Source organism: Suncus etruscus, chromosome 5 (assembly GCF_024139225.1).
Source record: "Suncus etruscus isolate mSunEtr1 chromosome 5, mSunEtr1.pri.cur, whole genome shotgun sequence".
In the NCBI taxonomy this organism is placed as follows: domain Eukaryota; kingdom Metazoa; phylum Chordata; class Mammalia; order Eulipotyphla; family Soricidae; genus Suncus; species Suncus etruscus.
In genome coordinates, this window is record NC_064852.1 from 52,751,149 (window position 1) to 52,775,485 (window position 24,337).

The window sequence follows — 24,337 nt, forward strand, 5'->3', positions numbered from 1 at the left end:
GAGATTCTTGATATTTTCCTCAATTGCTCTTACTCTGCTGCTCAGACCTTCTATTAATAATTTTGTATATTTAAACCCTTCCTTTCTATCATTTTTTAATGACAGTTTACTTTATTTGGGACCTTTGTTTCCTGGCTTCTATTATGCTATTACTCCAAAAATCTGTGTATTTTCATTTGTGTTGCAAATACTTCTAGAACTATAGTGGTGTGGGGCTTTTTGTACTTTATATACACTTTCTTTAAAACTGTAAGGTTCATCCCACTATTTACCGATTAATAGTTATGGATCTGGTATATACATTTATTTTCCTTAGCTGCCATCATGTGCTCCAAATCTTGCCCTACCCCAACTCCTAAAGTGCCCCCAATATCAACTGCAAGACCAGTGTATTCATGAGTTTTCACTGCTTGGATTGTTTCTCTATAGTTAAATGAGTCTATGGAGCTGGCTCATTAGTGGACATAGTGCAAGCTGTGTAGGTCATAGCTGAGTACTTCCAAAATATTAAAAAAGGAAAGATCCTAACAGCTTCAATGAAACCAACATATACTAAGTCCAAAGTATCAGAAATATGACTAAAAAATTTACAGTCTGATAAACTTGATGATAAATAAAAGATAAAGAACTAGTGGAATGTGGCCATAAACTCCTTCTAGTCAAGGAACACTTGTGTGGGACATAGAAAACATCACATATTTAATGCAATTCCTCTAAGGATATCCATGACATTCTTCAAAGAAGTGGATCAAACACTCCTGAAATACATGTGCAACAATAAAAGGCCAAGAATTGATAAAGCAACTCTGAGGCAAAAAAAAAAAAAAAAGATGGAGGCATCACTTTCCACAACTTTAAATTGTACTACAAAGCAATAGTCATTAAAACAACATGGAATTAGAATAAAGACAGACCCTCAGATAAGTGGAATAGACTTTAGTATTCAGAGAATACTCCCAGACAAACAATTCATTAATCTTTGATAAAAGGGACAAGAAATGCTAAATGGAACAAGAAAATCCTCTTCAACAAGTGGGGTTTGGACAACTGGTCAGCCAAATGCAAAAAAAAAAAAAAAAAGCAAACAAACAAACTAAGACTTCCATTTAACACCATGCACAAAGATCAAATCCAAATGGACTAAAGAGCTTGATATAAGACCCAGAACTATAATTTTTATAGTAGGTAAAACACTCCATGACATTGAAACTAAAGGCACCTTAAAGGAGGAAATACCACTGTTTAAACAAGTGAAAGCAGAGATAAACAAATGGAATTACGTTAAACTGAGAAGCTTCTATAATTCAAAGGAAACAGTGATTAAGGTTAAAAAAAAAAGGTCACCACAGAATAAAGAAACTATTCAGACAAAACCCATCAGATTATAAATATTATATATATATATATATAATATCTGAGCTATACAAAGTACTGACATAACTTAAGAAAAATAATCTAACCCCATCAAAAACTCGGGAAAAGAAATGAACAAATATTTTCTCAAAGAAGAAATACAGATGACCAAAAGACACATGAAAAAAGTGCTCCACATTGCTAATCATCAGGGAGATGCAAATCAGAACAACAATGAGATACCAGCTCATTCTACAGAAACTGGCACACATTGCAAAGAACAAAAACAACAACTGCTGTCTTGGATGTGGGGTAAAATAAACTCTCATTCACTGCTAGGGGAATGCAGTCTAGTCCAGCCTTTTTGGAAAACAATATGGATATTTCATAAAACTGATCCTTGACTTCCATGTGATCCAACAATACCATGTCTTGGATATACCCTAGGACCACAAACACATAAAAAAAGTACAATAATTCTCTCTGCACTCCTATGTTTATGGCAGCACTATTTACAATAGCCAGAATCTGGAAACAACCCAGATACCCAACAACAGATGAGTGGCTAAAGAAACTGTGGTACATCTATACTGTGAAATACTATGCAGCTGTTAGAAGAAATAAAGTCATAAAATTTGCTTATATACATATAAAGGCTGGTGTATAATGTTGGAATGGGTAGGGAACTTTCCCCCGTGTCTGCCCCCACCCCCGACCGCTTCTCCAAGGCTTCTGGCAGCTGCTGATGTAGGGGAACGTCCCATGCCTCCGCCCCTCCCCCATCACATCCCTGAGGCTTCCAGGGCTGGCAGACAGTAGGGACCTTCCTCTGTCTCCACCCCTGCCCCACCGCATCTCTGTGCCCCTGGGACAGATAGGAATTACAGATGGGAGGGGCTTCCAGCAGAGGCCTGGAGGGGGCGGAGCTCACTGACTTCCACATAGGGGAGGAGGACAAAGGAGCCAGGCTCAATAGTGTCCTCCATCATTGTGGCCAGGTGCGGTACTGCACTGACTGCCAACAAGAGAAGGCAGCAAGTAATCAGGCTCCGCTAGAAGGCACTCTAGAGGCCAAACCTCAGCCAGCCCACCCAACAGTCTCACCCAGAGCTGCAAACCAGAGAAGGGACCCAGCCCCACACCACAGGGAGCAAAAAGAGGCCGAAATCGGAAGGCACTGCTCTCCAAGCCACACCAATAAATGCATAAAAACATGGGTAGAGTGAGGAGGACACTAACAGCTGGAGATACAGAGAGAACTCCTACTAAGTTCCCAAGTCCACCAAAACGCACAGATCCAAGAGATGAAGATTTAAAAGCAGCCATGGGAAAGGAAATGCAAGCCCTGGTACAGGAAATGAGAGAATCGCTAGCCACCAAGTACAAGAAATCCATGGAGGAACAAATTAGCCAAATTAAAGAAGATCTGATACAAAATATGAGAGACTCCATATAAAAGCAATTAAAGGAATTAACAGACACCGTAAAAAGCCAGACGAGCAGAATCACAGAGATGGAGAAGCACATAGTAGTACTTGGAGGAAACCTGCAAACCAAAATGACCAGGAAACGAACAAAGAAATAAGAGGCAAGGCACTGGAAGGAAAAGTCCAGTACTTAATGAACAAAGACAAAAAAATAATAATAATATAAGCATTGTAGGTATACCAGAAGGGAAGGAAACAGGAAAAAGGGAAGAACAAGTGGTTAGGGAAATAATATCAGAAAACTTTCCCACCCTTTGGAAAGAAGACTCCGTGAAAATTCAGGAAGTGAAAAGAGTCCCTAATAAAATAGACCCTAATAAACCAACACCAAGACATATAATAATCCAAATGGCAAAGAGAGAGAGAGAGAGAGAGAGAGAGAGAGAGAGAGAGAGAGAGAGAGAGAGAGATGAACTCCTTAAAGCAACAAGGAAAAAAAGGAACCTCAAGTACAAAGGAAGGGACATAAGAATCAAACCAGAACTCCCATTTGAAACAACTCAAGCAAGAAGACAGTGGAATGAAATATTTAAATGACTGAATGAAAGAAATTTCCAGCCTAGGGTACAATACCCAGCAAAACTCTCATTCATATGAGATGGTAGCCTAAAAACATTCTCAAACAAAAACGATCTTGGATTATTTGTACAAACAAAACTGATTCTAAATGACCTACTCAGAGATGAACTACACAATCCAAACCCACGATTGTAACAACAACCACCCTACACAACACAACTGCACAACAGCCCTCTCTGTCGATAATCTCCCTATATGTTAAAGGACTAAACTCTCCCATTAAAAGACACATAGTAGAGAACTGGATTAGAAAACATAAATCAGACTTCTGCTGCCTGCAAGAAACACATTTACAAGTACAGGACAGGCATAGGCTTAGAATAAAAGGATGGAAATCAATCTTTCAGGCCAATGGAAAACAAAAAAAAAGAGCAGGACAGCCATTCTTATATCAGACCAAATTCCATTCAACCTCAAGAAAGTGATCAGAGACAAAGAAGGTCATTACATACTAATCAGGGGGTACACTAGATCAAGAGGTACTAACCCTGATCAATATTTATGCACCTAATGTAGAGTCAGCAAAATATGTGACGCAGTTGCTCACTAACCTGGAGAAACACATGAAGGGAAATGTGATAATAGTAGGAGACTTTAATACTCCACTATCACCACTGGACAGATAACCAAACAGAAAAATAGCAAAGAAATAAGAGCCCTAAATAAAAAATTAGAAGATCTAGGGTTAATAGACTTATATAGGGCCCTCCACTCCCAGAAAACAGAATACACATTCTTCTCAAGCCCTCATGGAACCTTCTTCTGCTGCTGGTGGGAATGCCCCCTAGTCCAACACCTATGGAGAACAGTCTGGAGAGTGCTAAAAGAACTCAAAATTGAGCTTCCATTTGATCCAGCAATTGCTCTCCTAGGTATCTACCCCCAAGCCAGAAGGACATTCATCCCAAAGTATGTGTGCACCCCACTATTTATTGCAGCACTCAGTATAATAGCCAAGTCTTGGAACCAACTTCGATGTCCAACAACAGATGAGTGGATCATTAAGATGTGGTATCTATACACAATGGAATACTACATGGCAGTCAGAAATGATACGATCACAGACTTTGCAGCAACGTGGATGGACATAGAACATATTATGTTAAACGAAGCAAGCCAGAAGATGAAAGATGAACACAAAATGATAGCACTATTCTGAAGTATCTAGAATAGGCACCAGATATATAACCAAAACCCCACGATTAAATAACAGGGTGTAACAGGATAGAAACCTCAAACACTGTAATAATCACCATATACTGGGAAGTAGAGCCCAAAACAAAGGAAAGAGAAACAACACGAAGCCCAACTACACATTATATCATTAAAACCAGCAACAGCAGAAACAGCAGCGTAGAGAGAACAGGTATGTAATTATTGTTTTACTACAAAGGACCATAATAATTTATTAGGGATCTTATACAAGAATACAGGTAAAGATTATGATGGGAAATTATTGACTCCAATGAAAACAGTTCAAAACATTATGGTTGGGCCCGGAGAGATAGCACAGCAGCGTTTGCCTTGCAAGCAACCGATCCAGGACCAAAGGTGCTTTGTTCGAATCCCGGTGTCCCATATGGTCCCCCGTGCCTGCCAGGAGCTGTTTGTGAGCAGAGAGCCAGGAGGAACCCCTGAGCATCACCGGGTGTGGCCCAAAACCCAAAAAAAAAAAATAACAAAAATCAAAACATTATGGTTGAATGTATTAACCTTACCACATGTAAAATAACCTCTCAGTTTTTCTGCCCCTAGGGGTTCCTGGATACAAAGTGTGAACATCCTTCGGTGGTACCTCGGTGCTGAGTCACACGAGGCACCATACTCAGCTTGCATCATGATATAACTCTTTAACATACCCTTTATCCCTAGATTATGCCTTCTTTTAGGACCTGAAGGCATGACCAGCCAGACCACCGAAGCAACAACTGTAACCTACAGATTTTTACTACAGGGCCTAAACATCTTACACATTCAAGCAAACTAACATGCCCTTGCTCTTTTACCCTCTTTTCTCATTACTTCATATTTTTGTTGTTGTTGTTTAATTGTTGGTTTGTTTTATCCTGCTTTGTTTTCCCTTTTCTCTCTTCTTGTCTCCCTTCTCTTCCACCTTCTTCTCCTCATTACCATCAATTCAATCCGGGTCAAATAAAAACCACACGGTTACTTCTATGGGAAAGGAAAGAAAGCTGATATAAAGGGTGCTGCGGACAATACTGCAAAGAGTAAATACCTATATAGATAGACCTCACTAACACAATGGTTAGTACTCAAGACACGAAACCTATACATATCCAAAAGTTGATCTATTAGTTTCCTTTCCTTACAAGTACTATATTTTCCTATCTTTCTGTACTCAGCGAATCTCTTGCCCTCCCCACCTCTCTACATTAATATATAGCTAAGCTAACTTCTATATGTTTATATGGGGGCAGGAGCACACAGAGATAGGAATCCTCCTTAAGAGACAAACCTAAACCACAAACAATCCATACCTATACCCTATATAACCCCTCCCATGTACTATCCCCTCTCCCCCCCTCAGAAACCTGACTATCTCTTCACCCCTTAATCCAATCCCCAATATCCCCACCATGTTATTACTCTTCACCCTCAGTTCTTAACCCATTAGGCATCAAGACCAACCTCCTACACCAACGAAGAGACACTCACTCAAACTCACACCTCATTCCGGCAAAAAAATACAATCAACACCCCGACTGACTCATGCAGTGTGGCCCTCCTAATCACCTCTCCCTATTGTGGACAGTGGCTTAATACTGGATTAACTCCAAAAGGACTCCCATTGCAAGAACTCTACCCAAGACCACCCTGCGTGGAGCCCACACCTCACGAGGAAATCTCAAAAGACAATGGGGAAGCCTATACTATCATAATAAGTATAGACCTATATAACACTACCTCTTATACTGTTTCTCCCCAAATATAAAGTAATCTTCTGTTTCACTTTCTCCCTTTTTCTTTTTTTTTCTTTTTCTTTTTCCCCTCTTGTGTTTTTTTTTTATTCTACTTTTTGTTTTTTTATTTGATTTGTTTTGTGCTTCTTTTGGGTCACAGCTGGCGGTGCTTGGAGGGTGCTCCTGACTCTGTGCTCGGAAGTTGCCCCTGGTGGGCATGGGGGACCATGTGGGATGCCAGGATGTGAGACACCATCCTTCTGCAAGAATGACAGACACCTTGCCTCCATCCTATCCCTCCTGGCCCCACTTTATTTCTTTAATTATGTCTTTTATTTAATCCTTTATTTTCTTTTAAGAAAATCTTTTTTCTTTAGATATGTCTGAGCACATATATTTTTAGTTTTTGTCATGGGTCTGTTTTCTTCTCTCTTCACCCCCAAATCTACCAGCAAAACAATGTAGCACCACTTCTTCCTGCAAAAGCATATTAAAAATAGGGAAAATTTTACCTGTAAAAACAAGCTTTTATCTACTAGAGATAAGAACTTATTCTTTTTTACAACACAGAGACATCTCCCACCCTGAATGTATGTCATGGGGAACCAACTTAGACTCCAGGGAAATAGGCACTGACCGTCCAGCCTTGACTCCTGGACCCCAGACATAGAAACAACAGAGTTCTCCACAACAGCTCCAGGAACCAAGTCCCCTTCATGGCATTCATAATATTGCTCTGACACCAACGTACGCCAGTTCTAAATTGATAACTTGACAACAAGGAAATGGGAACAACTAGATCTAAGAGCAAGTTATCCTTCCTCACCAGCCAAAGATAAGACAAAATCAGAAGACATGTCACCCTTTGATTTGTGCAAAAACCAAGATTGCTATATACAGATGACTGGTTCTTACAACCAGAACTAGACAGTACGCATCCCGGGACCAACAACAACAACAACAACAAAATGCTTTAACCTAGCTTTTGCTCTACAATCTGTTCAACAAACAAGATCTCCAATTCCAGAGGCCTGACTGAGACAACCAAAAGTGAACGGGTCTTTCAGAAACATAACGAAAGACTCTGTCCCAGGCTCCATTTTAGGAGCAACATAATGACCAAGAATACCAACTACAGAAGATGAATTAAAACGACACAAAAGAAGCAGAACTGCTAGAACCATAAAGAAATCCTTCATCATAAGCTCCATTCCTTGAGCTGCACAGTCACCAAGATCTCTAGATATAGAGGACTGATTTTACCATCCATGACGAAGCAGAAGTCTTCCATACACCACAAAAGCACCAAGGGGAGAGTAAATGATCATGCAAGGAGTCTATAGTTAATCCCATGACAGTATACTTCAGGGATGAAGAAACCTTGTATCTCCTAGGCCAAGGGAATTCCCTCTACATATCCCCAATAATTACTGTGCCTATGCAGGGTGGGGTTGAAGAAAAAAAAGCACAAAATAATCATTTTTCCATATATATTTATTGATTAATTGATTGTTTTTTGACATCTTTGTTTTGGTATACACATTAAAGTTGATGTCTCCTTTTTTATTTTATATTATTTTATCTTATCTTTCTCTTTCTTTTTGTACTCAAGCATAATTTGTATTCAGAACTGAGACTATTGTGTGGTGCTTCTTTTTATTGCTCTAGGGCTCATTGGATATTTAATTTGACCTTTATTTTTGTATTGTTATGGTGTTTCAATTACCTTTTTCATGTCCTCTCTCAAACTGAGGCTGATAGCCACTAGAAGGACTCTGCCCATTTTCAGCATATTTTTATTAATTAATTTATTTTTTTTGCTTAACCTTTACCCCATTCTATTGCCTTTCTTTCCCTCAAATAAAACCACATAACTCGATTTATATAGGTTCGCCTCTCAAATAGAGGGAGAAGCAAGGGAGGGCACCAGGACCAAACAGATGTATGATCACTGACAGTAAGCTAGACAAAGAGGGGACCTCCTACCCTAGCAGCCTGGGGGGGGGGTGATAGTGGGGGATATGGGTTGCAAAAAGGGAACGGGGATGGGGGAAGGACAAATTTGGTGGTGGGTATTCTCCTGATTCAATGTTAATATGTACCTAAAATACTAATGTGAAAGATATGTAAGCCACTATGATCAAAATAAAAATTTAAAAAAAAATGTTGGAATGGATATTTTGACATAGTAAGTTCTTAAATAATTTTATAATATTTCTCAACTAGTTTTTAATAGGAACAGTGATTTCTTAGTAATAGGTGTGATTACAAATTTAATTACAGGCTGCAATTACAAGGTAAGGAAGACTAGGCCTAAAGTGACAGCTGATTTCTGGAACCAGGTTAATCTTTTTTTTTTTTTAATTTTTTTTTACATTCCATCACCAATGTCCCAAGGGTCTCTCCTCCCCACCCCACACAGGTCTGTATTCTAGACAGGCTTTCTACTTCCCTCATTCAGTCACATTTTGTTATGATGGTTTTCAGTGTAATTATCTGTGAATGCACCCATCACTCTCTGTGGTGAGCTTCATGTCATGAGCTGGACCTTCCAGTCCTCCTCTCTTTTGTCTCTAAGAATCATTACACAAATGTCTTTTATTTTTCTCAAAACCCATAGATGAGTGAACCAGGCTAATCTTAACTGATTCCTAGAACCAAGCTGTAAATGTTAAGGACATCTTGCATTCCAGCACAGAGACACCTTGAAACCAAACTGACCATCCTGCATTCCAACACGAGGACACCTTGGTCCCTGCATATGGCAGATGACCCTTGAAGATTAGGGAGGAATAATTGCACACAGTCACTAAAAAAAAAAAATAACACGTAGATGGCACAATAGGTATAGAATAAGGGTAGAATCTAGTTTAATGCTATTCTCACTTCTGTCACTGGCTTGCTTAAATTATAATATAATAAACAAGGCTTCCTTCCCCTTACCACTACAGTGACTACCCTGTTAAGGGAACGGGTCCTCCACCCTGTAGATTAGGAGACCATCTGGAAGATCTAGCCCATATCTCTACATGCCATCTGTCTAGGAGTTGGAGGTAGATGATGTCATAAAGGAGCTGAATAGACAGAAAATCGCACCTTTTCTGTAAAAATTATTGGATAATTTAAATTGTATGAACCTATGGAATACTTTGACCTGTATGCTCATTATCATATGAATTCCCTTAAATGTTTGTGAAATTTGGATGCTGGGGTCTCACTGCAGATCGAATTCCCTGCTTGTGGTGACAACCCAGAGCTCTGGAGAAATAGACCTGCATTGCTGATTACATTTTTGAAGGTTCGTGGTCTCTAATTAAGGCAGTGGACTCTCCCAGACTCTGGGCATTCCCAGACCCTGAGCTTCTCCCCGGGCCCTGGACATTCCTGGACCTTGGGCCTTCATTGGATACTAGGCTTTCTTGGTCCCTTTTAACAAAAGCAGATTTGGGGGAAATGTGGATTTATATATAAAGGAAATATCATTCACTACTAGTGAGAATTCTGTGTGGTTTAACACCGATAAAAACATTCAGAAAATTAAAACTATAACTTCAATAATCCAGTGATTCCCCAGCATCACATGAAACATACATACAGACATATATATGTATATATATGGCTTTTAATCCCCAGAAACTAAATATACATTTTTCCAATGCACATAGGACATTCTACAAGATAGACCAAATGCTAGGCCACAAAACATATTTCCATAAAGTCCAGAAAAAAGAAATTGTATCAACTACCTTCTCAGACCATGATGAACTGAAAATAAAAGTGGATTACAAGAAGAAATAGAAGAATAACTCAACACTTGGAAATTAAACAGATTACTGCTGAACAACCAGTGGGTCAAAGAGGACATCAAAGAAAAACTCAAGAGATTCCTCAAAATAAATGAGACTGGGAATATATGCTATCAGAATGTATGAGACACAGCATAAGCAGTTTTAAGAAAAAGTTTATAGCTTTGCAATAATTCATCAGGAAGTAAATAGGACCCACATAAATAATTTGACTGTACAGCTTAAAAATTGACCACAAAAGGATCACAAATCAGGCAGGAGGAAGGAAATATTAAAAATAGGAGCAGAAATTAATGAACTAGAATCCCAAAAATAATCGAAAAGATCAATGAAAGCAAGAGTTGCTTCTTTGAAAAATAATTCACATAAACAAACCATTAGCAAGACTCAAAAAGAAAGAGAAAGATCTCTAATAAGCTGTATCATAATGAAAGGGGGATGTCACAAAACACTAGAGAAATTTAAAAGATAATTAAATATTACTTTTTAAATATTTAGCACATGAAATAAGAGCAAATAGAAGAAATGGATAAATACTTGGAATTCTATAGTTTCCCAAGGTTGAACTAAAATGTTTAGGAATACCTGAATAGACCTAACACTGTAGAGGAAATTGAAATGTTAATTCGAAGTCTTCCCAAAAAACAAAAGCCCAAGCCCCAATGCACTCACTATTAAATTCTTCCTAAAAACTGAAGAAACAGAAACACTCGCAAACCACTTCTTTTAAAAATATATCACCATAATACCAAAATCAGACAGAGAAACCACCAAAGAGAGAGTGAATTACATGCTTATATCTTGATAAATACAAATACAAAGATCTTTAATAAAATACTTGAAAATATAATCCAACAATTCATTAAAAAGGTATCAAAAATAACAATTCATCACATAACCAAGTAGGATTCATCTTGGGAAGGCAAGGGTGGATTAACACCAGAATTGCCAAGAACTGAACTCAGTAAAGAGTCCTGAAGCAAAGGTGCTGGAAAATAAAAGTCGTAAGAGTAAAAAGCATAGGGTAGGCACATCACAGCCTGACTGAGACCCTTGACTGTCAATAAAATATAGGAAGAATCATAAACAGTAACACACAGGTGCTGTTATTGTTAGATTACTATGTAATCTAACCTTCCTAGGCTTTTACATATGAAAGAGGCCTGAGGCAATAATGCAGTCTTTGCATTGATTTCTTGTCAGATATGAAGACATCCAAGAAATAAATACATTTACTTAGAGAACTGATAGTCTGAAGAGAGGATCAGAAAAGGCTGATAAGGACTCTTAATTTCTGAATTACCAGAACACAAGCATTGCCAGGGAATGCCTTGTCGAAGGGGAGTCTTGTATTCAATCTTTTGCCCCGCCACTACCCCTTAAGGAAGATACAGAAACTTTTACATTAGATTTCTCTTCCATACACAACCCTCTTTGAGATATAAGCACATATTTAAGCTCGGCTAGCATTACATAGGTGTCTGGCTCTCCTCCCATGTTGATTGTCCCTGAATATATACTGTACATGAAAGACAGTAGGGCTTTTCGGTACACGAGGCTGGAAGTTCCCGGACTACATGCTTTTTCCCCCTATGTTTGTATTGTTTTCTTTTTGTTTGTTTCTTTGTTTTGTGTTTTGGGGATTGGGGTTTGGGGTCACACTTGGCAGTGCTCAGGAATTACTCCTGACAGGCTCAGGAGATCATATGTGATGCCAACCTGGATCAGCCGCATGCAAGACAAACACCCTATCCACTGTGCTATGGCTCCTGTCTATTTAGTTTTCTCAAATCCCAGGGCGCCCAGCTTCAGACCCGTTTGTTCACCTGGGACTGGACTCCAGCAACTTCTTTTGGGAAAGGTAGCAGATAAGAATAAATATAGGACCACTCCCCCCACTACACACACACACCAGTAGGGCATGCCCTCAGGGTACCTGTATTCTGGTAATTAGTAACTTAAGTGTCCTTACATCATCTTTTAAACACTTTTCCTTAGTGAATTATTTTTCTGGCGATTTAGCTATTTTTCTAGTCTTTATTTCCTAGAAATCTGCATATCCAACACATAATAGAACAAGAACAAAAAGTCATATGATTATATCAATAGATGCATAAAAAGCATTTGACAAGATCCAGAACCCATTCATGATAAAATCTTTCAACAAGATGGGAATAGAAGGAACTTTCCTTAATTTAGTCAAAGCCATTTACCACAAGCCCAGTGAAATACAAAGGGATTTACAAAATATATATGTGGAAAAATTATCTTAATCTTCTTTTCTTTTTGTGTTGTGAACATGTATACAAGAGGAAAAATTCATTTTCTGTTTCTATCAAACATTTAGTAGGGTAATGGGGTTGACTTAAGACACTAACATTACTTCAAGATTAAAACACTGAGCATTTTAGATGATGTTTATTAGGAAAGGTTATTTCAAACATGCACAGGAATGACCTATATAGGTTGGCTGTTCCCTGCTATTTCTATGTCAAAAAAAGTTATACAACTTATAAAATTATATAACACATTGAAATACTCCTGACAACTGGATGTTAGTTGTATAAACCATAGAATTCACATTTGGTCTGAAAAGCAGTATGATAACAACTCTGCTTCATGAAGTCAGGAGGTTCTACTGGAGGGTGGTAGTGGAACTGACATAGATAAGTGATTGTATAAACAGATCCTAACTATGATAATTTAGGGATAAAATTATAGCTACAGGGGTAAGGAATTAAAACTCATTAAAAAACAAAGGTCAGAAATAACTCAAATTTTCATTCTTTATAGGTTTTTGATGTAAATAAGTGAAGAGTAGAATGTATAATAGTAATAAAAACAAATAAGCAAATAAATAAATAGGGACTGTAGAGATAGCACAGCAGTAGGGTATTTACCTTGCATGCGGCCTGCCACCCATATGATCCCTGAGCCAGCAGCTTTATTCCTGAGCCAGGAATAACCCTTGAGGGTCACAGGGTGTGGCCCAAAAAGCAAAATAAAATAAAATAAAGTACAACTTTGAAAACCAAAAATTTAATTGTATGTAATTTTACTATGTAAACTGTATTGTCATAATATGTGCCAAATATAACAAATAGGAGATTTTTAGAGTATGCATTAATTTATTAACCACCACTCTTCTCAGACTATCAACTCTATAATTAAACGTATTTATTTCTTAGATATCTTCATATGTTACAAGGTGGTGCTCAGGAATCATTCCTAGTGATGCTTGAGGAATTATATGCAGTATTGCAGTACTAGGATGGAATTGGACTTAGTAAGATGTAAGACAGTACCTTAATTCTGTGCTCTCTCTCTCTTCATCTCTCTCAAATTAGGACTTTAAATAATATAGAATATGTAACATGTAACTTACATGTAATACTCTTATATAACACTATAAATATATCTTTAAGGATTTATATGGTAAGTATCTTTGCCATTCAATACAATTCAATGCAAGGTATACCTATTCAATTTTCAATTTTTTAATTCTTTGTTTAGTTTAATTTGAGGGACCATATTCATTGGTGCTCAGGGTTTACTCCTGGGTCTGTACTCAGGAATCACTCCTGGTGGGGTTCAACCATATCTGTTGTCAGGGTTTGAAGCCATGTAGACCATTTGCAAGGTATCTTAATTCTAGTACTATCTCAACAACCCTTCAATTTGTACTTAAAAATATATTACTTATGTGGGTATTTAATTTTAGTCTATTTTTAATTGCATGAGATAAGTTTCATTCATAAAGTCAAGATGAAGAGCATTACAATCTCTACATAGATCCAAAATTATCAAGAAAGAATTACCTATCTTTCCCCCAATCTCTTGTAACAGTTCACCTGTCTCCATTTCTTTCATTTTCTCATCACAAAGTGATGTATGCAAATACTACAGTATGTAAGGTTTAGGTGTTGGTTTTTATCATTCAGAATTATCTAGAAGTTTATTCTATTCATATGTGCTTCAAAAGTTTGTTTCTTTTTGGTGTTCCGTATATACTTGACATTCCTTATGTAAATGCTTAAATATTTATCATATTGTGCACTTTAAATATTTAGTCCTTAAAACAATTTGAGTTTCTAGAACTATTGTTAATAAAACCACTTAAATTTTCTTATGTAGTTTTATATGAATGAATAAGATTTTTATTTGTTAAGACTGAATTCTAAGAACTTCATTAATACAAATTACAATATTTGGATCAAATAATTACTTGGAAGTTTCTTGTTTTGTTTAGTTTTTAAGAAACTGCTCATTTTTCCAGAGTAATAGCCTTATTTACTTTGCAAGTAGAAATTTATGAGTTGTCTAAATTTTTTTTGTCTTTTTTGTCACTATTTTGCATTTTACTCAAGTCTGTGTTCACTGATATCTCATTGAGGATTTAAGTTATATTTTTCTAGTGGTTGATAATATTAAACACCTTGTATGGTTTTTTTTTTTGTTTGTTTGTTATTTGGGCCAGGGTTATTCCTGACTGCACTTAGAGTTCATTTCTGGCAGGCTCAAAGGAGCATATAGATGCCAGGAATGGAATCTGGGTCGGCTGTATGCAAGACAAACGTCCTACTCAATGTGCTATAGCCCCAGTCACAAACACCTTGTATATGTTTATTTGCCATTTGTATATCCTTTCAATAATATATCTGATATCCTTGTCTATTTTCAAACTGAATTATTTGAGGCATAGGTGAGTTTTTAAAATTATTAAGTAAACTAACTAGAAAATTGTCCTTTATCAAGTGTAAATTCGAGAATATTTTTTCTCTGCTGTCTTTCCATCCTTTTTATATAAGTTCCCAATTTTTCTGAAGTCTCATTTACCAATACTTATTTGTTTTACAAATACTGGTTTCTATTTTATGTCTAAAAATAGTCTGTTTTACATTTGAAACTGGTTATATTATGCTTTATTTTAGAATATTCATAGCTGCTATTACATTTACTTGTGTGATTCATGAAGCAGTTTGTAGAAGGTTTATGGAGGTTTAAAATACAAATTGAGGCATCTATAATTGTTTATATCTGTTAGTTCATTTGTTCTAGCATTATTTATTGAATCTTAATTATAGTAGCTAAAAAAAGTGTTAAAATCAGGTGATTTGGGGCCGGAGATGTGGTGCAGCAGTAGTGCATTTGCCTTGCATGTGGCTGACCTAGGACAGACTGCAGTATGATCCTCCCCTGGTGTCCCATATGGTCCCCCAAGCCAGGAGCGATTTCTGGGTGCAGAACCAGGAGTAATCCCTGAGCGTCAGTGAGTGTGCCCCCCAAAATACAAAACAAAACAAGGGGTCAGCGCAGTGGCATAAGCAGTAAGGTGTCTGCCTTGCCCGCGCTAGCCTAGGACAGACCGTGGTTCTATCCCCTGGCGTCCCATATGATCCCCCAAGCCAGGAGCAAATTCTGAGCGCATAGCCAGGAGTAACCCCTGAATATCACCGGGTGTGGCCCAAAACAAAACAAAACAAAAACAAAACAAATCATCAAAATCAGGTGTTTGAGTGTAAGGAGCAATAGCACAGAGGTAGGGCTTTTGCCTTGCACGAGGCCGACCTGGGATAGAACTGGGTTTGATCCCCTGAGTTTGATCCCCTAAGGGTGGCAGGAGCAATTTCTGAGTACAGAGCCAGAAGTAACCCCTGAACGCCTCCGGGTATGGCCCAAAACCAAAAAATGAAAACAAAAATCAGGTGGTTTGAGAGTTACCTCACTGGGATTTGCTAATATACCTAAACTTGTAGGTATTTTTGTTTTGTTTTGTTTTTACCAAATAGAGGACATCTTCGATAATGATTTTTGCATGCATTGGTGTTTGTTTGTTATGGGGTCGCAGCCCGAGTTACTCAGGGATTACTCCTGATTCTGCACTCAGAAATCGCTCCTGACAGGTTCGGAGGACCATGTGGGATGCCAGGAATCAAACCCCGGTCTGTCCTGGGTCAGTTGCATGCAAGGCAAACGCCCTACCACTGTGCTATTGCTCAGCCCCTGGCATTGTGTTTTATTGCATTTTTCATTTATTGTATTTTTCATTTTCAGATATCCTTTGCCATCTATTTATATAATCTTTTTCTGTGTCGAGACTATTTTCTGGAATATTACTTTTCCTTTGGTTCAAGCAAAATATACTTTTCATGAAGCATTTTTTATGATAAGGCCTTTAATAACTGTTAGATATTTCTAACATCAAAGTCTATTGAATGACTTGCATCATTTAAGTTGGGCTTTACTGATTATTGGTATGATGACCAGGAATTTATTGAAATTTATATGATTTGGGCATTTTATCATGAGATGCTGGAACTAATTTAGCTGGCTTTCTGTTTTAACCAGCTTTCTCTGACATAACTCTGGCAGAAAATAGAGACTTCTTTTACTGCCTACAGGGAATACAAGTTCAGATTCCAAACTGATTTTAATTGACATCACATTGAGGTGATTGTTGTGATTTAAAATTAGGTCTCCACACACTATTCTCTTATATGGGAAGCATAGGAGTGTCTCATTATTGCTATCTGGTGCCTTCACTACCACCACAGTGGGAAGTGTTTTCGTTTCCAATGCATTGATGTGGAAGTGATAACTTTCCATTAAAATTCCAATGGCACTACTGTCAGGATTATGGTGTCTTGATTATTGCAGCCACTGATACTGCAATGACCTCATTTCCACTCATTTTGTGTAGAAATCCTTCTTCTCTGAAAACACCCTCCTCTAACTCTAAATGTTGAAGGACAAAGTACAATTTCCCATTCAGTCACTATTGTCAAGAAAATAGGCACCAACCCTTTAGGATGATGATGATAATGATTGATTAGAGATATATCCATTTATTGTCTGAAACTTTGTCTTAAAAGACTTATCTCCTGCCAAGAAAGAGCAGGATTTTTGTCCTTTAATTTTTGGCATTTCTCTGTTACTAGCTTTTTAAATTTTCCATAGCTGACTTATACAAGAGAAAAACACAGTACACTCTTCAGTGCCATTCTTTAAGTGTGATGGTCATATTTCCATCCTTTCTCTTCACCTTTGTAAAATCTCTTATCTCTACATTCATATAGAATGTCCTTATTACTTTTACTTATATTTAGTGGAAGAAATACAAAGAGTGTACCCAGTCTCTTTTCTTCAAGGCTAAAATTCGATAGTTATTTTATTAATATTATTCAGACAGAATTTATGAGTTTAAATTTTATCATCCTTAAGGAATAAGTATTATTTTCAGCTTAATAATTCAGAAAAAGCAAGGCTCAAGTAATAATGTCTTTCAGGTCTAGCCTCAGAATAAACACACACACACACACACATATATTTCCACATATCTTATTGATTACATAGAACAGAAGCATTCAATGAAAGGGAACTAGAAAAAGACAATTATACCTAGGTATGAGGATAATTGACATCATTTACAAGTTTGTCAAATACACGTTAGTAATATTTGAAATAATTTTTATTTCTAGTATATCAAGTGCTTTCAAGCTCATATTCTAGGTATCTAGGAATGTTAATAACATGTATGTCTCTTTAACAGTACAAAATGCTATTGCGTTCAACAATTACTAGCATAAACTATTAATGCTGAAGAGCTTAAATGTCTTGATGAATGCAGTGCTGGAAAATTGTGATATTTTCTTTTAGAGTGCTTATTTTTGTTTCTTTTATGACATAATCATTTTAACTCTAATTTCCTCAGTTATGTTCCTCAATTATGTTAGCATATTTAATATATATTTAATATATATTCATAAATATATAAATGTATTTATATATTTTTATAAATTTATAATGTAACTTTACTTAAATATTTATAAATATATATTTATGTATATACTTATAATATTTAAATATTATATTATAAATGTAAATTTATATAAATATATATTTATATATTATATATAAATATTTTTTTCTTCCTCTTTATTTGAACATCTTGATTACATAAATGATTGTGATTAGGTTTCAGTCATGTAAAGAATACCCCCTTCACCAGTGCAACATTCCCACCACCAATGTCCCAAACTCTCTCCATCCCACCCCACCCCCACCTGTAATCCAGACAGGCTTTCCAGTTCCCTCATTCATTCATTTGATTATGATAGTTCTCTGTGTAGTTATTTCTATACCTGTACTCACGACTCTTTGTGGTGATCTTCATGGAGTGAGCTGGTGTTCCAGCTCTCCTCTCATTGTCTCTGAGGATTGTTACAAAAATGACTTTTATTTTTCTTAAAAACCCATAGATGAGTGAGACTATTCTGCATCTATCTCTCTCCCTCTGACTTATTTCACTCAGCATGATAGATTCCATGTACATCCATGTATAGGAAAATTTCATGACATCATCTCTCCTGACAGCTGCATAATATTCCATTGTGTACATGTACCACAGTTTCTTTAGCCATTTGTCTGTTGAAGGGCATCTTGGTTGTTTCCAGAGCCTGGCTATTGTGAATAGTGCTGCAATAAATATAGGTGTGAGGAAGGGGTTTTTGTATTGTATTCTTGTGTTCTTAGGATATATCCCTAGGAGTGGAATAGCTGGGTCGAATAGGAGCTCAATTTCCAGATTTTGAAGGAACCTCCATATCGCTTTCCATAGAGGCTGTACTAGATGGCATTCCCACCAGCAGTGGATAAGAGTTCCTTTCTCTCCACATCCCCGCCAGCACTGATTGTTCTCATTCTTTGTGATGTACACCAATCTCTGTGGTGTGAGGTGGTATCTCATTGTTGTTTTGATTTGCATCTCCCTGATGATTAGTGACGAGGAACATTTTTTCATGTGCCTTTTGGCCATTTGTATTTCTTTTTTTATCAAAGTGTCTGTTCATTTCTTCTCTCCATTTTTTGATGGGATTAGATTTTTTTTTCTTGTAGAGTTCTGTCAGTGCCCTGTAAATTTTGGATATTATCCCCTTATCTAAAGGGTGTTGGGTGAATAGTTTCTCCCACTCGCTGGGTGACTCTTGTATCCTGGGCACTATTTCTTTTGAGGTGCAGAAGCTTCTCAGTTTAATGTATTCCCATCTGTTGATCTCTGCTTCCACTTGTTTGGAAAGTGCAGTTTCCTCCTTGAAGATGCCTTTAGGCTCAATGTCATGGAGTGTTTTACTGACGTGTTATTCTATATACCTTATAGTATCCGGTCTGATATCAAGGTCTTTAATCCATTTGGATTTTACCTTCGTACATGATGTTAACTGGGGTCTATGTTTGCTTTTTTTGCAAGTGGCTAACCAGTTCTGCCAGCATCACTTGTTGAAGAGATTTTCCCTGCTCCACTAGGATTTCTTGCTCCTTTGTCAAAAATTAGGTAATTGTATGTCTGGGGAACGTTCTCTGAGGACTCAAGCCTTTTCCACTGATCTGAGGGTCTGTCTTTAGTCCAATACCATGCTGTTTTGATAACTATTGCTTTGTGGTACAGTTTAAAGTTGGGGAAAGTAATGCCTCCCATTTTCCTTTTCCCTAGGAGTGCTTTAGCTATTCCAGGGTGTTTATTGTTCCAGATAAACTTCATACATGTTTGATCCACTTCTTTTAAGAATGTCATGGGTATTTTTAAGGGGATCGCATTAAATCTGTATAATGCTTTGGGGAGTATTGCCATTTTAATGATGTTAATCCTGCCAATCTATGAGCAGGGTATGTGTTTCCATTTTCATGTGTCCTCTCTTATTTCTTGGAGCAGGGCTTTATAGTTTTCTTTGTATAGGTCCTTCACGTCTTTGGTCAAGTTGACTCCAAGATATTTGAGTTTGTGTGGCACTATTGTGAATGGGATTGCCTTCCTGACTTCCATCTCTTCCCTATCATTATTGGTGTATAAAAATGCCATTGATTTCTGTATGTTGATTTTGTAGCCTGCCACCTTGCTATATGAATCTACTGTTTCTAGAAGCTTTTTAGTAGAGTCTTTAGGGTTTTCTAAGTAGAATATCATGCTATCTGCAAACAGTGAGAGCTTGACTTCTTCCTTTCCTATCTGGATTCCCTTGATAACTTTTTCTTGCCTGAAAACTATAGCAAGTACTTCCGGTGCTATGTTGAATAGGAGTGGTGAGAACGGACAGCCATGTCTTATACCAGAATTTAGAGGAAAGGCTTTTAGTTTTTCTCCATTGAGGATAATATTTGCAATTGGCTTGTGGAAGATGACTTTATCTAAATTGAGAAAGGTTTCTTTCATTCCTTCTTGCTAAGAGTTTTTTTTTTATCAAGAATGGGTGTTGGATCTTATCAAATACTTTCTCTACGTCTATGAATATGATCATGTGATTTTTATTTTTCTTGTTGTTGATGTTGTGTAATATGTTGATAGATTTATGGATGTTAAACCATCCTTGCATTCCTGGGATAAAACTGACTTAGTCATAGTGTATGATCTTCTTAATGATGCATTGGATCCTATTTGCCAGGATTTTGTGGAGAATCTTTGTATCTGCATTCATCAGAAATATTGGCCTGGATTTTTCTTTTTTGGCAGCATCTCTGTCTGGTTTTGGTATCAAGGCGATGTTGGCTTCATAAAAGCTGTTTGGGAGTATTCACGTTTTTTCAATTTTATGGAAGAGCCTGGCTAGGATTGGTAGTAGCTCCTCTTGAAAGGTTTGAAAGAATTCATTAGTAAATCCATCTGGGCCTGGGCTTTTCTTTTTAGACTGATGTTTAATTACAGTTTCAATTTCCTCCATAGTGATGGGCGTGTTTAGATATACTACATCCTCCTTACTTAGCCATGGAAGTTATAAGTGTCCAAGAATTTATCCCTTTCTTCTAGGTTCCCATGTTTAGTAGCATAACGTTTCTCAAAATAGTCTCTGATTACCCTTTGGAACTCTACACTATCTGTCGTGATCTCCCCCTTTTCATTTCTAATATGGGTTATCAAGTTTCTCTCTCTCTTTCTTAGTGAATTTTGCCAATGGTTTATCAATCTTGTTTATTTTTTCAAGGAACCAACTTCTGTTTTTCGTTGATATTTCGGATTGTTTTTTGGGTTTCCACTTCATTGATTTCTGCTTTCAGCTCTGTTATTTCCTTCTGTTTCCCTATTTTTGGTTCCTTTCATTGGTCATTTTCTAATTTTATGAGCTGCATCATTAAGTCATTCAGGTATACCCTTTCTTCCTTCTTGTTGTGTGCTTGCAAAGCTATAAATTTTCCTCTCAGGACGCTTTTGCTGTGTCCCATAGATTCTGGCAGCTATGTCTTCATTATCGTTTGTTTCCAGGAAAGTTTTGATTTCCTCTTTGATTTAATCTCGGACCCACTGGTTGTTCAATAGTAGGCTGTTTAATTTCCAATTGTTAAAGTTTTTCTTCTGTGTCCCTTTGTAGTTCCCATATAATTTCAGAGCCTTGTGGTCAGCAAAGGTAGCCTGCACGATTTCTATCCTCTTGATTTTATGAAGTTATGTTTTATGTGTCAGCATGTGGTCTATCCTGGAGAATGACCCATGTACATTGGAGAAGAATGTGTATCCAGGTTTTGGGGGTGGAGTGTCCTATATATATACTAGTACTCTTTCTTCCATTTCTCTTTTCTTTTTTTTTTTTTTTTTTTTTTGGTTTTTGGGCCACACCCGGTAACGCTCAGGGGTTACTCCTGGCTATGCGCTCAGAAGTTGCCCCTGGCTTGGGGGACCATATGGGACACCGGGGGATTGAACCGCGGTCCGTCCAAGGCTAGCGCAGGCAAGGCAGGCACCTTACCTTTAGCGCCACCGCCCAGCCCCCTCCATTTCTCTTTTCAAGGCTAGTGTCTTTTTGTTGGATTTTAGTCTGGTTGACCTATTAAGTGTTGACAGAGCGGTGTTGAGGTCTCCCACAATTACTGTGTATTCATGTCTTCTTTCAGATTTGTCAATAATTGTATTAGATAATTTGCTTGTCTCTCATTGGGTGCATATATGTTTAATAGTCTGATTTCTTCTTGTTGCACATATCCCTTCATTAATACAAAATGTCTATCTTTGTCCCTTACCACTTTTCTGAGTATAAAGTTGGTGTCTTCAGATATTAATATGGCCACCCCAGCTTTTTTTAAGGGTGTTGTTTGCTTGGATGATTTTTCTCTAGCCTTTAATTTTGAGTCTATGTTTGTTCTGATTATTCACGTGTGTTTCTTGTAGGCAGCATAATGTTGGATTCATCTTTTTGACCCATTTTGCCACGCTGTGTCTTTTAATTGGTAAATTTAGTCCATTGACATTGAGGGAGATGATTGTCATAGGATTTAATGTCATCTTTGTAGATAAGTTTGTTGTGGCTGTGAAGCGAAGCAGAATGACTGCGCTCTTTTGCAGCCTCTAGGTTACAGTTTTTTGGGGGTGCACTTCCAGGCGTCTGAGGAGAGTTTCAAGTATTCAGGAAAGACAGACAAGCAAAGCAAATAGTTTCCTTCAAGTCCTCAGGGCCATGAAAGGCACAGCAGGGCAAAGCCTCCACAGACAGAGGGATCAGCTCTCTGCCTGGCAACCCCCACAGCCAGTCCTTACTCACTCGCTGGGCAACTTCAGGACGCAGTTTTTAGGGGGTGCGCTTCCTAGGCCTCTGAGGAGAGCTTCAAGTATTCAAGAAAGACCGTATCTTCTGATTTCATACAAAATTTATTATTTACTTTCCTAGATCCTTGAAGAATATCTACTAATTTGGATGAAGATTGCATTGAATCTATATAATAGCTTAGGATAGTCATTTTAACAATATGGTTTCTTCCAATACATGAGTATGAGATATTTTTTACATTTTCTAATGTCTTCTAAGTGATTTAAAATTATGATATAGGTTTTTCATGTATATTTTAATGTATCTTTTCCCAATCTATTTTGTAGCATAAACACCTATCTGAGTAACACTATTCTGATTACAAAATGCTTAAATAAGTCATTACATTTTAAATCTGATAAAGAAGTTCCTGTTATTACTTTTCAAAATTATATGACTACTCTTCACATAATCCTATATCTAACTTTTTAAACCTGTGTTCCTTTATATAAAATTCAGATACCTTGGTATGTTTCATAAGAGCTGTGCTTGTGTTATTTTGCAGCTATGTATAATTTATCATTTAATTTAGGGAGAATTACCATATCTATACTATTACCATTTTTCTCATGATAGAGTCTTTTTCAACTTGTACCAGCAAATAAAGCATATGTCTTACAAGTGATTCAGGTTTAAAACCTAAACTTCATATGGTTCCTTGAACACAACCCAGAGTTATCTTTGAGTAAGAACCAGAAGAAAGCCCTGAACTCAGTTGAGTGTTCCCCAAAACAAAAATAGAATGTGGGGCATTTAAAATATTTTCTATTAATATCAACTTATATACTTAGAGTAGAAGTAGGATTTTTAAATTATGCTATCAAAGTAGCTGTTACTGATATGCAACATAACTTTTATATATTTTAATTTAATAATATTATTTTAAACTTCTCGTGCATTTTCATGAAATTTGGTTAACTTCTGTGAATTTTTATATATATTTTTTTATTTATAAAGGCATGATTTTGCCTTAATCTATTTCTTGTTGGCTGTTATAGGTCTACATCCTGTATGCTCAAGGAGAAATTCCAGCTCTTTCCTCAGGAGTCATATCTGTCTGTGCTCAGGTGTCCATGAGGTGCAAGGAATCAAATCCTCCAGCATGTATAATCTGGATTCAGTCATTTGAGCTATCTTCTGGCAATTATTTAACCTCCTAAACATCATTCCTTTTATTCATTAATTACACAGCTGAAAATTTCCTCTTGAATTAGTCTACATATGCATCAATCTTTGTAGTAATTAAGCAAGTAGTTATTTTTGCAAGTTTATTTTGGTAATGTATTCTCCTAACTACTGCAAAATCCTTTTATTTTTCTATATTAGCTTTCACAAAAAACATTTTATTGAAATATGACATAAAATTAACTCTATGTAAATGTCTTTATATATGTGTATTATATATATGTATGCATACATATATATACATACGTACATACACACCACTTTTGGATGTAGTTCAACCAATTAAAAACCTTCCCCCAAAAGAGAAATCTTCTTTATATACCATACACTGGGTAGCAGTAGTCCTTTTCACTATAATCATTGTAGTGGAGTCCATTTGTCTTTTGCTTTAACTTCACTTTTCCTAATTATCTATTAGCAATAATGTAAAAGCAAGGTAT

The 24,337-nt window shown here is 36.9% G+C and overlaps 1 pseudogene; it reads left to right on the forward strand.

Moving 5' to 3' along the window:
• The first annotated feature begins 2,240 nt into the window (after nucleotides 1-2,240).
• Nucleotides 2,241-24,337, forward strand: part of LOC126008583 (polyadenylate-binding protein 2-like) — a 128,503-nt pseudogene continuing 106,406 nt past the window's right edge.